At 32.5% G+C, this 14,361-nt stretch overlaps 1 long non-coding RNA gene across 1 annotated transcript; it reads right to left on the minus strand.

Annotated features, from left to right (window-relative positions):
* Positions 1-2,224: 2,224 nt before the first annotated feature.
* Positions 2,225-3,673, minus strand: LOC139515690 (uncharacterized). The gene is made up of 2 exons (XR_011662826.1): positions 3,348-3,673; positions 2,225-3,169 (listed from the first exon to the last, which is right to left on the minus strand). It is a non-coding gene; the product is annotated as an uncharacterized lncRNA (long non-coding RNA).
* Between the last annotated feature and the right edge of the window lie 10,688 nt (positions 3,674-14,361).

Here is a 14,361-nt window from a genome sequence, read left to right on the forward strand (position 1 = left end):
GAACATGAACAAACAATAGACTGTATTGAAATGTCAGTGGTTTAGTAATGAACTAGTGAGCAAGTGAAAACCTCGGGGAATAACTTTACACAAGCAGACGTTAACATTAGATGCATCAATTTATAGAATCAAAAATAGAAAACACAATATGACCGCTTAAAAAATGATAAAACCAAAAAGCTCAAAAATGGTTTATAATATCCCGAAAAGAATCCTGAGGCTATCCACGTGGGAGATGCATTCCTCAATTTGAAATTGTTTTTTTTTAACAGAAAATCATATGCCTTAACCCCTCATTTTGATAAAATGCGATACCAAAATGGGAAGCACGCAAACTATCTTTTAAGAAGACTCGTGCTTTCCGAATTTGAATGAATGCTGTTTACGTACACCGCCTTTACAAATTAAGTGCTTTACCAAAAAAAAGCTAATCAATCATTCAAACCATAGTTTCACACATAACAACGTATACAATATTCCAAAAGACACCGACAGTACTAGAGGACACATAACAACGTATACAATATTCCAAAAGACACCTACAGTACTAGAGGACACATAACAACGTATACAATATTCCAAAAGACACCTACAGTACTAGAGGACACATAACAACGTATACACAATTCCAAAAGACACCGACAGTACTAGAGGACACATAACAACGTATACAATATTCCAAAAGACACCTACAGTACTAGAGGACACATAACAACGTACTGTAGTATACAATATTCCAAAAGACACCTACAGTACTAGAGGACACATAACAACGTATACAATATTCCAAAAGACACCTACAGTACTAGAGGACACATAACAACGTATACAATATTCCAAAGGACACCTACAGTACTAGAGGACACATAACAACGTATACAATATTCCAAAAGACACCTACAGTACTAGAGGACACATAACAACGTATACAATATTCCAAAAGACACCTGCAGTACTAGAGGACACATAACAACGTATACAATATTCCAAAAGACACCTACAGTACTAGAGGACACATAACAACGTATACAATATTCCAAAAGACACCTACAGTACTAGAGGACGAAAAACATAAGACAGCTGTCTACACAATATGACAAACTATAGGTCCGAGTCTATACAATTTGCGACTTAATTCAATGACAACGATCAGACGTCTTCATTGATATCTATTTCTGCAAATGACCACAAACATTTAGATATGGCAAATGACCATTACTGACATGGGACATGCATATTAAAATATGGCAGTGTTAAAATATAAAGCTGCGTATGGGTTTCCTAACTTGGGGAAAGGCACATAAAAATGTTGCGTGTTAGATTAAGCTACGTATGAGCTTCTTTACTTTGGACAGGCTCGTGTAAGTAACCCATTGTGACACCAATTGATAATGGAACGAAGTTATATATATATAATGACCTATGTTATAAAACCGACTGTTTTAGCCATGGTGTTGTCAGTTATTTTCTATCTATGAGTTTGACTCTCCCTTTAATATCTTTCGTCCCTCTTTTTTTCCACTGTTGTTAGGAATTTTAAAAAACGTTGACACTTTAGAACGTAAAATGGATTTGTTGGTAGATGCAAAAAATAGTTCACACATATCTTTATCTTTTAAAGATCCATGTGACGTTCCAAACTAAAATATTCTCATTTATTTGTCAAAAATGTTTTACGATTTTGTTAGGTTTATATAAATTAACTTTTTACGACACGGAAAATTGGTCGTGAAGGCAAAGACAATCTACTGACTTACATTGGGAACTCAGCAACCAGGGAGAAACGCCTGTCGAAGGAAGATATACATTTAAAGTCTCCGCATGTAATTTTAATCTTTTATAAGTGTCATCCAAAGTAATAGAATGAACAGTAAAATTGAGAATGGAAATGGGGAATGGGTCAAAGAGAAAACCCGACCAAATAGCGGAAAACAGCCGAAGGCCACCAATGTTTTTTTTCCCCATACGTCTTGTATTCACTCCATGTGCTTTTACTAGGCCAAATTGAACCTGAAATTACTCCTATAAGAGTCCTTCAATTCTGTATTCTTTAATTTTTTTGTTCTAGCATTCTCAAATAGAACCAACGCATAGTTAATTTAAATTTGATAAATAGGTCTGTTATTTAAAAAATGATTTCTGAACTTAAAACCAAGCCCATTTCTTATAATGTAAAAGTAAATAAAATTTATCATTGATGTATCATAAGTAAACAAAATCCAAGTAACAGAACATTTTGTTTAATGACATTTAAATGCACATATTTTATAAAATAAATAAGATAAGACATTAATATAACAGTGAAAAGGATGGGTATTTATATCTTTAAAGGACGGATTTATTTACCTACATTTTTGTTGAGTTATTCCTCATCATAAAACCTTAATTCTCTAACAATAGAACGACAGCCATTAAAATCATCACAGAAATTGAATCATTTCTCAGTTAAGTAATCCTACTCGTAATATAACGCAAAAACTGATCCGATCGCAGAGAAATCTTGTCCGTTATAGGTTACTGTTGAGAAATTGTCAACTGATGTATCCCAGATACACCTGCTGGCACAAACGGCACACTGTTCTTTATTTTCCAAAATGGATACGGAGGTTACAATTTTGAATCTTTTTGGACCCGTAGCCTTCACTCTCTCCTTTAATAAATCCGCCAAAGTTTTGCACAGTTGTGGGAAAGTTTTAGGATCGTACTTTCTATCCTTCAAATAGTTGTCGAATGTCGATGTAATGATCTGATTTGTCTTATCCGGGTTGAATTTCGAAGATTCAGCCGGTTCCATTCGGTATGTATTTTCTAATGCTTTTATCCCTCTTGGGACTATTTCCGATCCGGCTTTACTCCTTGTAAATGAACCACCCATCATATTATGCATTTTCAACTTAGTCCGGAGTCTGGAAAATCTATCTTTGACCAGAACAGACGACACCTTGCTGCTAGAATCGGACTGCTTGTCTTTTGGAGCCATTGCTCCCCATAGAGACTTTGGCGGTGGACCCATGTTTGGCAATGTCTTCTTGACGTTTGCGTTGTGGACTTTTAAAACCTCTGCACTCAAACCTTTGGTCTCCATGAGTGTTTAATGATGATATACAGTGTTGACAGATTTATGTTTACTTTGTTATCACTGCAGTCTGATCACACGTCTAACGTCGTTCTGATAAAAACAAGAATATAAAGATTAAAACGCTATGTCAATATTATCTCTTTAAAAGTAAAATCTCGCCGTGGGCATATGAAATATTAAAATGACTTTTTAAATCACAATCGTAATAAAATTGTTCGATTATTAAAACTTTAAATTATCAACTACTAAATAAACTGTCATGATTTACATTGAGGTTCGCCTCGCTCCAGGGTAACTCCAACCACTCGACACAACAGGGGAATATTCGAGGGAATATTTAACAATGTAACAACTCGGTTATTATCCCTCAATGAACACTTTAATATCAGTACGAAATGTTAAAAAGTCAGTTAATATATAAAGTTATTAAATCCCAGGTAACCTTGCAGGTATATCATTAGAAATCAAAGGAAAGGAAATTGCGTGTTATACGGTACTTTCCGCTTTTGTTCATTAACCGATCAGATTTCACTGATTCGTTTCAAACGGTGTCAAATTTGATGTGGAAAATTAAAGTTGTGTATTTTCTCGTGTATTTTAATAAAAAGAATCTTTCTTCCCGCAGTGACATTAAGTTTTATGAGATCTACATGATAAACACAGTGCATAAGGAAAATTATGAGAAAAGAAATAAACCGTTATAAACAGTATTTAAAAAAAATATTTATAAATAGATATAGGAAGATGTGGTATTAGTGAGACAACTCTCCATCCAAGTAACAATTTATAAAAGTAAACCATTACAGGTCAAAGTACGGCCTTCAACACGGAGCCTTGGCACACACCGAACAGCAAGCTATAAGGTAGCAATAAACAATTAGGAAAAAATACTAAAATTTGCCCTTATGAATTTTATCATCCCCTTTTCATTGCTTTCTTGCAATATCAAGCTTACTGTTTGTGTCATATATGGGCATATGTATGTAATCAGAATCTTCCATAAATTTTATATCCAGTATATAAAATGGTAAAATATAATATCTTTTTGGTGTATCCATGGCAACAATCTGCAATTATTTGTTATAAAATATTGCAAAAAGGGGGGGGGGGGGAAAGATGTCACATATTTCCCCAAAATTTGGCTAAAAGTAGAATTTCAATCGCTTGAAGTAATACCTTTTCTGAAACTGTGTACATATATCATTCAGCAAATCCAATGAAAATCATATGTCTTTCATCTCATTTTTTTGTAAAATTGCGTCAAAAACTTCGTGTAGAAAAAGAGTGTTTGTAAACAGTACATTAATTTCTGGACCGATGGCTATGAAAATACGGATTGTCAAACAGAAAACAGCCCATAAAACATGTAAAAAATAATCTTGATGCTCTTATAAACCATCTTTGAAGGCTAAATTAGCACTCATCTGTCTAAAAATGAATTTTATTACACAATAACTTTCCTATTCGAAAAATCCACAGGGGCCAAAATGCGAAACTAAACTCCTAACTAAGGGCATCCAAAAAATTACTAGTGTAAAATTATTCAAACGGGAAAAACAACGGTCTAATCTATATAAAAACGAGAAACGAGAAACACGTATGAGCTACATAAACAGACGACAACTACTGTACATTAGATTCCTGACTTAGGACAGGTGCAAACAATTGCAGCGGTATTAAACGTTTTAATGTAACCAAACCTTCTCCTTTTTTTGAAACAATAGTATAACAGCACAGCATAGAAAGACACACTATAAAATATCAATTGGAAGCAATCAAAAAAGTCTATTCTAAAAAAATTGCTCATTCACGTACATTTTAAGTTCACTACTAAAATCAAATAAAAGTTTCGGGCATATAACTTACCAAAGAAGTAAATCGGATACATCGTCAATTTTGAAATATACTGGAGTTAGAATTTATATGGTTAATGTATTTTTGAAACACAAAGGAATCAAACAGACCATTATATCTAATAATAATTTCGTGTTATGAATAATGACATTAAAACGAGAAATTCCATTTGTTTATGATAACAAATATATAATGCTTTTCTATATTTCCATAAGAAATAGCTAAAACTAGTAAAAATCCCTTTATTTTACGATCTTTCTAAAACAGACGTGTTTAGATAAGATTTTGATTTATTTGGAAATACGTAATAAAATGATTTAAATCATTATTAACTCATGAAAACTAAAAATGAAAATTGAAAATTGAAAATGCCACCATGTTGTTAGGAATAATATTATTGTGAATTTAAGGTTAGTTAAATCTTTTGTCAAATAGAAATTCTCATTTGAAATCGTTAACATCAACAGAAGTCGATTCATGTGTTACAAATTAAATCTAAATCTAGTTTGTAGATATATAATTACAAGAATAAATATCTTGATTGTTTATTTTGATTTAACCTGTATTTAATTATTGATGTTTGTTTTACATTATCATAACGGTAAATTGTCAATCGACAAAGAAAGATAAATTGTGTTCACAACCGGAAGTAGAAGAAACTTGAAAGTACTTGCATGCAACAATCAATGGTTACTTAGCAACAATTGTTTTTGTTATTCTCATAGAAATACAAATACATTTAATTTAAGAGAATTTAAACATGATATTTTACAGCAGTTTTTGGCCAGTTGAAGGACGCCTCCGGGTGCGGGAATTTCTCGCTACATTGAAGACCTGTTGGTGACCTTCTGCTGTTGTTTTTTTCTATGGTCGGGTTGTTGTCTCTTTGGCACATTCCCCATTTCCATTCTCAATTTTATTTGATTCTGATGTTCAGAAGTTGTTGATGTGGTTCATAAGTGTTTCTCGTTTCTCGTTTTTTTAATATATATTAGACTGTTTGTTATTCCCGGTTGAATGGTTTACACTAGTCATTTTTGAGTCATTTAACGCTTGCTACATTCGGTGTGAGCCAAGTTGTGAACGCTCCGTGTTGAACACTGTACTTTGACCTATAATGGTTTACTTTTACAAGTTGTGACTTGGAAAGAGAGTTGTCTCGTTGGCACTCATACCACATCTTCATATATCTAATATTTTATATTTGGCTTACCGAATTTCGAAATATTGAAACGTCTTACTAGTAAAAAGGGATATCTCGTCATCGTGAGATAGGCAAACAAACCATAAGGTAGCAATACACAGTTAGGAGTTTAGTTTCGCATTTTGGCCCCTGTGGATTTTTCAAATAGGAAAGTTATTGTGTAATAAAATTCATTTTTAGACATATGAGTGCTAATTTAGCTTTCAAAGATGGTTTATAAGTACATCAAGATTATTTTTTACATATTTTATGGGCTGTTTTCTGTTTGACAATCCGTATTTTCATAGGTAGACCGGCCATCGGTCCAGAAATTATTGTACTGTTTACAAACACTCTTTTTCTACACGAAGTTTTTGACGCAATTTTACAAAAAAATGAGATGAAAGACATATGATTTTCATTGGATTTGCTGAATGATATATGTACACAGTTTCAGAAAAGGTATTACTTCAAGCGATTGAAATTCTACTTTTAGCCAAATTTTGGGGAAATATGTGACATCTTCCCCCCCCCCCCCCTTTTTGCAATATTTTATAACAAATAATTGCAAATTGTTGCCATGGATACACCAAAAAGAAATTATATTTTACCATTTTATATACTGGATATAAAATTTATGGAAGATTCTGATTACATACATATGCCCATATATGACACAAACAGTAAGCTTGCCGGATATTGCAAGAAAGCAATGAAAATTAAAGGGGATGGTAAAATTCATAAGGGCAAATTTTAGTATTTTTTCCTAACTGTTTATTGCTACCTAAACAATTATAGAAAAGACATTAATGGACCGTCATGGACAGATACAGACTCCGGATAACTAATTCTTTTGTATTTAGACATATGTTTAGAACCCTTCTTTTGAAAATGGCTGTTTAAGCAGTGGTTCTCCGACTTCCTCAACCAAGTAAAGCGGCCACCATGTATTAGCCAATTGTGAGGGGGGGGGGGGGGGGTAGGACCTTTATCGGGACTCCGGGATCGGGTGTTTTTAAGCTCGGGATTTCGGGATCTGAGAATTCTTTTTTTCAAATTTCGGGATCCGGGATTTAACTTTATTTAAATTCGGGACCTCGGGATTTCGTGTTTCTAAGCCCGGGATTTCGGGATATGGACCCCTCCTACCCCCCTCAATTGTGCATGCAGATGCAGCGGCATTAAAACACCAACAATCTATCAATCAATCATTTATGATGGTACTATTTCAGCAACAGATATTTAAAACATTTCTGGGATTTCTTGTAAGGATCATGTGTTATGAAGCTACCAACAATCTATCAATCAATCATTTAGGATGGTACTATTTCAGCAACAGATATTTAAAACATTTCTGGGATTTCTTGTAAGGATCATGTGTTATGAAGCTACCAACAATCTATCAATCAATCATTTATGATGGTACTATTTCAGCAACAGATATTTAAAACATTTCTGGCATTTCTTCTAAGGATCATGTGTTATGAAGCTACATGCTAGTAAACATTTTCATTTTTTCTTCAATCGTAATAGGAAAAAGCCTCCGATGTCGTGAAAAGATAATTTGAAATAACCGAAGTTCATTGAATTAACATTGTATTCCGCGTAATAACTTACTGACGATAAACCATAAATTATAAATTTATTAATGTAGAGATAGGAGCATATGTACATGATGGCAACACTAAATGTCATACTAAAAATCGTTATAAAAAAATTATATTCGAAAACAAAAACATGAACTGTTAAATCGAAAACATATTAACCTTAAAATGATACAACGTCAATTTATGAAATAAAAAAATATGACTGTTCCAAACACTGTCTTAAGGTTTACTCCCTCTACAATCAACTGATTCAAAAACAAAATAATACAACTTCAATATAAAAAAAAAATACTGCAAAAACTATCTTGAGGTCCCAACGCTCGATGATTGTTGTCAAAATAATTTTATATTGTTTAATGTGCATGATAAAACTCTTGAAACACTTACCTTCAAACTAAATCTGTTTTTGTCAAAAGTCGCCCACTTCTCTTTCATGAAAATATTTCGTAGCACGTATCATAAACTTCAAATATTATACGAAAAACAATCTCATATTCATATGTGTCATTAAAACTGTTCAATGATTAAATTTACAGTGGCTTTTGTCAATATTTTCTGATTTCACCCTGACCATTAAGTAAACACACTCTGTGTGAAGTACCCGCACTCTCTACGTTTTGTTCTCGTTTAGTTTAAAGACCATAACATGTTTACAAACTAATATTATGAGAAAATGTCAAACGAGCTAGAAATAGTAAAATGATCGTCGCGAATATACTTTCAACGAGAAGACCTCATTTTGTGTGTCGCTTCCCTTCCTTCCACAATAAATTAATCATCTTGCCTCTGTATCCTATATATAGGTACCATGCATAGTCGCATTTGTCATCCATTCTTATGATTAATCAGTTTTGGTTATTTTGGGAGAAAAACGAAAATTTAGTGTCAGACCACCAATTACTCCCTCCAATTTAGAACGTATTATAAAAGAAGCCCTACTCTGACACAAAATAGTGCTTCTGATGTCCTTGTTTACTTAAACTAACCAACAACTTTGCAGAAATGAAACTTTTGTTGAAAGAGAAATATATCTTGACCATTTTGAGCCAAAATTTACTTGTCTTTGAGTTTGCATTAAAAATTGAGGATTAATGCGCTCCATAGCATACTACTTAAAGATTTCCAGAAAACCAGGGGTTATTTTTGGAGTACCTCTGTTCGAAGGTCAGTTATTTTGTTAGAAGGCTTTAAAGGTATGGTGAAAACTTAAGGTAAAATATTTAGAAAGCTGTCAGACCACCAACTAAAAATCCCTATCTGTTCAACCAAATTTTGCAATATTCACAGCTTTCTAAATATTTTACCTTAAGTTTAACTTCATAGAAAACCAGGTATATCCTTAATTGTACATGTATCAGCTTTCTACATGCCAATTTCACCATACCTTTAAAGCCTTCTAACAAAATAACTGACCTTCAAACAGAGGTACTCCACAAAAAAAACCTGGTTTTCTGGAAATCTAAAATTAGTATACTATGCAGGACGATAACTCTGTCTGTATGGGAGATTGAGACACGACTGCGCGTTTTAAACTTAGGCATAATTTTCATAAGTACTCGGGGACAGGACAATTATTTTCGAGTTCATCTGCCTATATACTATGATTTTACTACTATAATATATAGATACTCTTTATATAATATAGCAGTGATCGCCGTGGAGAAGAAACTTGGAATTGATAGTTAAATAGCAAATACACTTTAATTTATATTAAAATAAATTTTTTTTTATAAAAAATAAATAATTATAAAAAAAATAAATATACAGAGACATATTTTCTCAATGAAAAGAGCCACATATTTAATATCTACATTGCTTGGAGGTGTTATTCATACTATATTATAATGATTTGAAAAAGGAAACGGGGAATGTGTCAAAGAGACAACAACCCGACAATAAATCAGAAAACAGCCGAAGGCCACCAATGGGTCTTCAATGCAACGAGAAACTCCCGCACCCGGGGTAGTCCTTCAGCTGGCCCCTAATGTATAATATACGTATGTTCATAGAATACAGAAACGCGAAAATGATGGAATCTAACTGAAATAAAAAAAAAAATAACGGACTTTAGATAAAAGGGAGTGCTTAGAAAAATTGTCCTGTCTCCAAGTACCCATGTCTTTTGATGCTTTTTCTGAAATTCTCCAGACATAAAATCTTTTACAAAAATTCACTCTACAATAGTTCAAATACTTTCAACTAAGCTGTAAATGCCTGCGATTTCGCGGGTGTGTTCTAGTACAATTTAGTTCCGAGATTTTTTTTGAAAAGAATGTTATCAAATAAAGCAACGTGCATTTGTTGCATATTTTTTTTTACAAATATGTATTTTATTTGTTATTGCTTGACCCTTATGGGTGTAATATTGTAATGACAATATTGTATGTATTTAATCTATTTGATTTAATTACAGGGGATACATTTTTGTAACACGGGTGTTATTATTTCCAAAATTCCGGTAAAAAAAAAACACTTTCCATTTTGCCGTTCTTTTTCTCAGATCCCACTTTTTACATTCCATATGTATCCCTCATCCACGTTACTCCATATATACCATCTCAAAAACGGCAGGGAGCTTAAAAAATATTGACTAGGGACACAAATTTAAAAACAAACAATTGTATTATCACAAGACACATTCAAACTACGAAATACTGTGTAACATGTTAAATTTCACATCCCAATTACCATACTAGACAAGTATATTTACCATGTAAATCACTGATCATATGTAATTTTTTCCGCTGCACCGTTATTTTTAAAATCAATTATGTGATTCTTAACTTTAGTTACTTGAAGTAAACAAAAATTAGTTTGTTTCCGTTTAAAACTAGAGAAAAAAATGTTAAGACTTGTGATCATACCTCTAACAAAAAGAGATAAATGGTAGGTCGGTGCGAGTACTTAACTATACAGAGTCAATACTAACAGCACAGAGTGAAGGTAAATGATAATAAACTTATTATGGTTACCGAACAGTTTTTATGGTTACCAAAAAGCTCCGAGTAATATAATTTTCTTAGAAAGACAAAACGTTTTAATATAAACAAGGCAAATCGTTAACTTAAATTGTGACAATTGTTTAATCCAACAGACCGATTATATTTATATAAATTAATTCATTGATCATTTATGGCCAATCAATAAGCGGAATGCACGTTACAACAAATTATGACATGGGTTGTGACCGTTAACTAGCTTGCGGTCGTAACCTTGCTTGTAATAAACAATGCGCCGTAGAATGCAATTTCTTCTACTCATTGAAATTCAAAAATACATTTGTCATGTTGAAAATAGCTCCATAAATGATACATGATGCACCTAGAGAAGGAAAATCGCTAGTTGCAATATGTTATTCTGAAACGGTCATTTTGGTCTGATCAAGTCTTAATTGACTGGATTTACTGTTAGAGAAAATACATCTTGAATTTCCAGACTGTCAGACGCTGTCACGATATATCGTGTTAGGTCCGTTCGGGCATGTCATGATAAACAAGGCAGATTTTGTTTGCTTCCGATTAAGACTTGATCAGACCATGTTCTGATGAGATCTACTTAAACTTACAGAGAACCAGATATCACCTAAATTTGTTTTTGGGGTTCAAGTTGCACAGCTATAAGCTTTATATGCTTTATTATTTTGCGACTTACTTTGTTTTGTCGTCTTCCTTCGTATTTTGCCATAGCGTTTTCAGTTTGTTTTGAACACCTCATTCTTAAAAAGCAACACGTCGTCAGAGTTAATGCCATGCAATGTTATTTGTTAGTTAAATTTATTCATTCTAAGATACTCAAGAATATAAAAATAAAAGTCTGTCTCTTTACGGGGTTTTACCGAATTGTATTTCTCACAGCTAGACAATTTTGATCCCAATATAAAACAAATTTGACATACCCTGTTTTTATGAAGTTTCAGCTAGCCATTTTGTATCGTACTAATTTAAATGTTTTCAGTTATAATTAAGAATGTACATGTATGCAAGTCCTTACCTATCAAGGCTTCAATGCTTGTAAGGGAATTAACCCCAAATTTATCTCTTGCTTCAATTTTCTTATATTTACGCTTTTGAAATATAAGGACCCAGGCATCATGTGATAAAGACTCGAGAAAAATCATCGTTGCATTTTATGTTAACCGTATATTGAATTTGACAAGTTCGGGAGTTATTTTGCGCTTGTTCGCATTAGAAATATCCATAACGGCAAACATGAGAGTTTCTTTCCATTCTCAATTCTCTAGTTGAAACATATTTTAAAGTAAATCTAAAATGTCATGGTAATATTTATAGCCTGATTGTATATTTATGATTTCAAATGTTTTAATAAGTCGAAAATACTGATTCTTTCAAATAACACATTTAATTTTTCAAACTTTGCGAGAGTAAATTTAATGCCCGCAAAAAATGGCAATTACAATGATTGTTCATTAACCATGAAAAGCACACACTTTTGTGGAATTTGACTGATTTAATTTACCAAATCATTAAACAATTTGGCCTTCAAACATTAGAAGAAAGACAATTTGTGACAAAATCCATATTATTTTCCTATAAAACCGTAAACAGTCGTTTTCTGCATTATTTTTTGTGCTTAAGGCGAAGTAAACGTAATTAAGTACTACTCCACAGAATTTTTATCTTTAGACCCTTCTGCTCGTAAATATACACCAGAAAATTAAAAAAAAAGTGGGTAACCGTTTTTGTTTTTCAGATACCTTCTTTTGAAACTAACAGCATGATATCATGATTTCTTATTCGTTGGTCAAAAGAATTTAAAATTCAAAATTTAAAATTAACGACGAATCCATTAGTGCAAAGAAAGTCTTGAGCAACCGTGCTACTTTTCAAGCATATCCTTTTGAATTTATATTAGCAATTAACAAACATAAATGAATGCTTCTAAAATGACTGAGTACTGAGGAGTTTTTTTCCCAATTAGTTCTTAACATCAATTAGGAAAAAAAATCATTTTCCACCATTTTTTTTTAATAAAAAGTATGTTCTTTAACTACAGTCGGAAACCCGGTTGAAATAGAACAAAAGAATCGAAGCTCTTTGTTAGAGAAGGCGATAAATGTGTACTGCAATTTTTAGTATAGTGACAAAAAATTAAAAAGTTAATAGAAACAAATAAAATTACAATTTTCTTCTCAATTACGAAGTGTTTTTTTTTTTAAAACACCATTTGCATAAGTTTTCAATTTATCTATATAGTATAATAGTTAAGTAGAACAATCAGATATCAAATCGACGACATGGGTATCTTTCAAGTTGGATGTAGAAAATGCGTATCTTCCGATTTCTTTTAAAAAATTACTATGGACGGAAAACATATCAATCTATTAGTTCAGAAATTTTCGTGTCTGCCCTTCCATTATGTGACTCAAGAAAAAAATCCAAAATATGGGTAACAATAGTATCGAAAAGAGAAAATCGAGTGCACCTTTTTATGTTAGGGCTTGTTTGAGTTGAATATTTTGTCTTGATATCGTACAAAGCCAGAATACTTCATACATCGTCTCGCTTCAGATTCTATCATTTTTATATATCAAAGCTACAGGTTGACTTTATAACATAAAAAAATCACAGTAATAAAAGATGAAATATATGGGTCAAGTGAAATACCTATCTAATGAATCACAAAAGCAGAGTAGGTGTGTTCGAATAGCTATTTTTTTTTACTGAAAGTACTTGGATGATGAAAATGCATATCTTCGAAAAATTATATTTTAGTGTGTGTGATAACTAGGGTCAATAGTCTCCAACCACTAAGCAAATCTAGTCTGCCCTTCCACGAAATATTTAATTAGAGTTTTTTAAAGTTTTTATGAATTTTCGAAAATTCCACCTGACAACCAATCAGACAATAATTTTAAGTTGAATCAATGCAGACAAGCTCATTAACTGATGCTCATTAGCGAGTTGATACATTTGTCTTTTAAAATACAACTGACATATAAGGATCGTACTTGTGTAATGTGGATAAATTTATCGGTTTCCAAGAGCAAAATTGGTAGCGCGTCATCCCTACAATGGCTTCCATTCCTTCGATTGTGAAAATGAACTGGCGTAATGGGGAGATAATTTTGACGAAGTAGAGTCCTGACTGATTAATGCTTGTTGAAGTAAAACTTTTTCAATTGTTGTACATGCGGCTGCATCATTTTCATAACCAAATATGAATAACATATATGCTTGGTCAACTTTTCAATAAAGGCCATGTTAAAACGCACATATATCCATTTGTCAAAACATTTGTAAGCGTTGTCTTTCAAACCCTAGGTCTACTACACGACAATGTTTAGATGCTGAAAACTTATAAAATATTGTATTTAGAATAAAGTATTGCAAAGAAAAATAGCACAACGATTGAATTCTAAGGGAAGGTTCATTACAAAGTGATTATTTGTTGGTGTTTTTTTTTATCATAAAAAACCTGATACATAAAATGAACCCCTCATATCTTCTCTCAACACTTGAACTATACAGTATACCATTATGGTTGCTTAAATGTATATAGTGCTGTTTTCATTTCTGCATTTCATTTGGACCGAATTGGTGATTATGAACAGAGCTACCTACCCTATGTCAAGAGAAACTGACTTCAATACAACATTGACAGAAAATAAATGTTTCGTT

Source organism: Mytilus edulis, chromosome 3, assembly GCF_963676685.1.
Source record: "Mytilus edulis chromosome 3, xbMytEdul2.2, whole genome shotgun sequence".
NCBI lineage: Eukaryota > Metazoa > Mollusca > Bivalvia > Mytilida > Mytilidae > Mytilus > Mytilus edulis.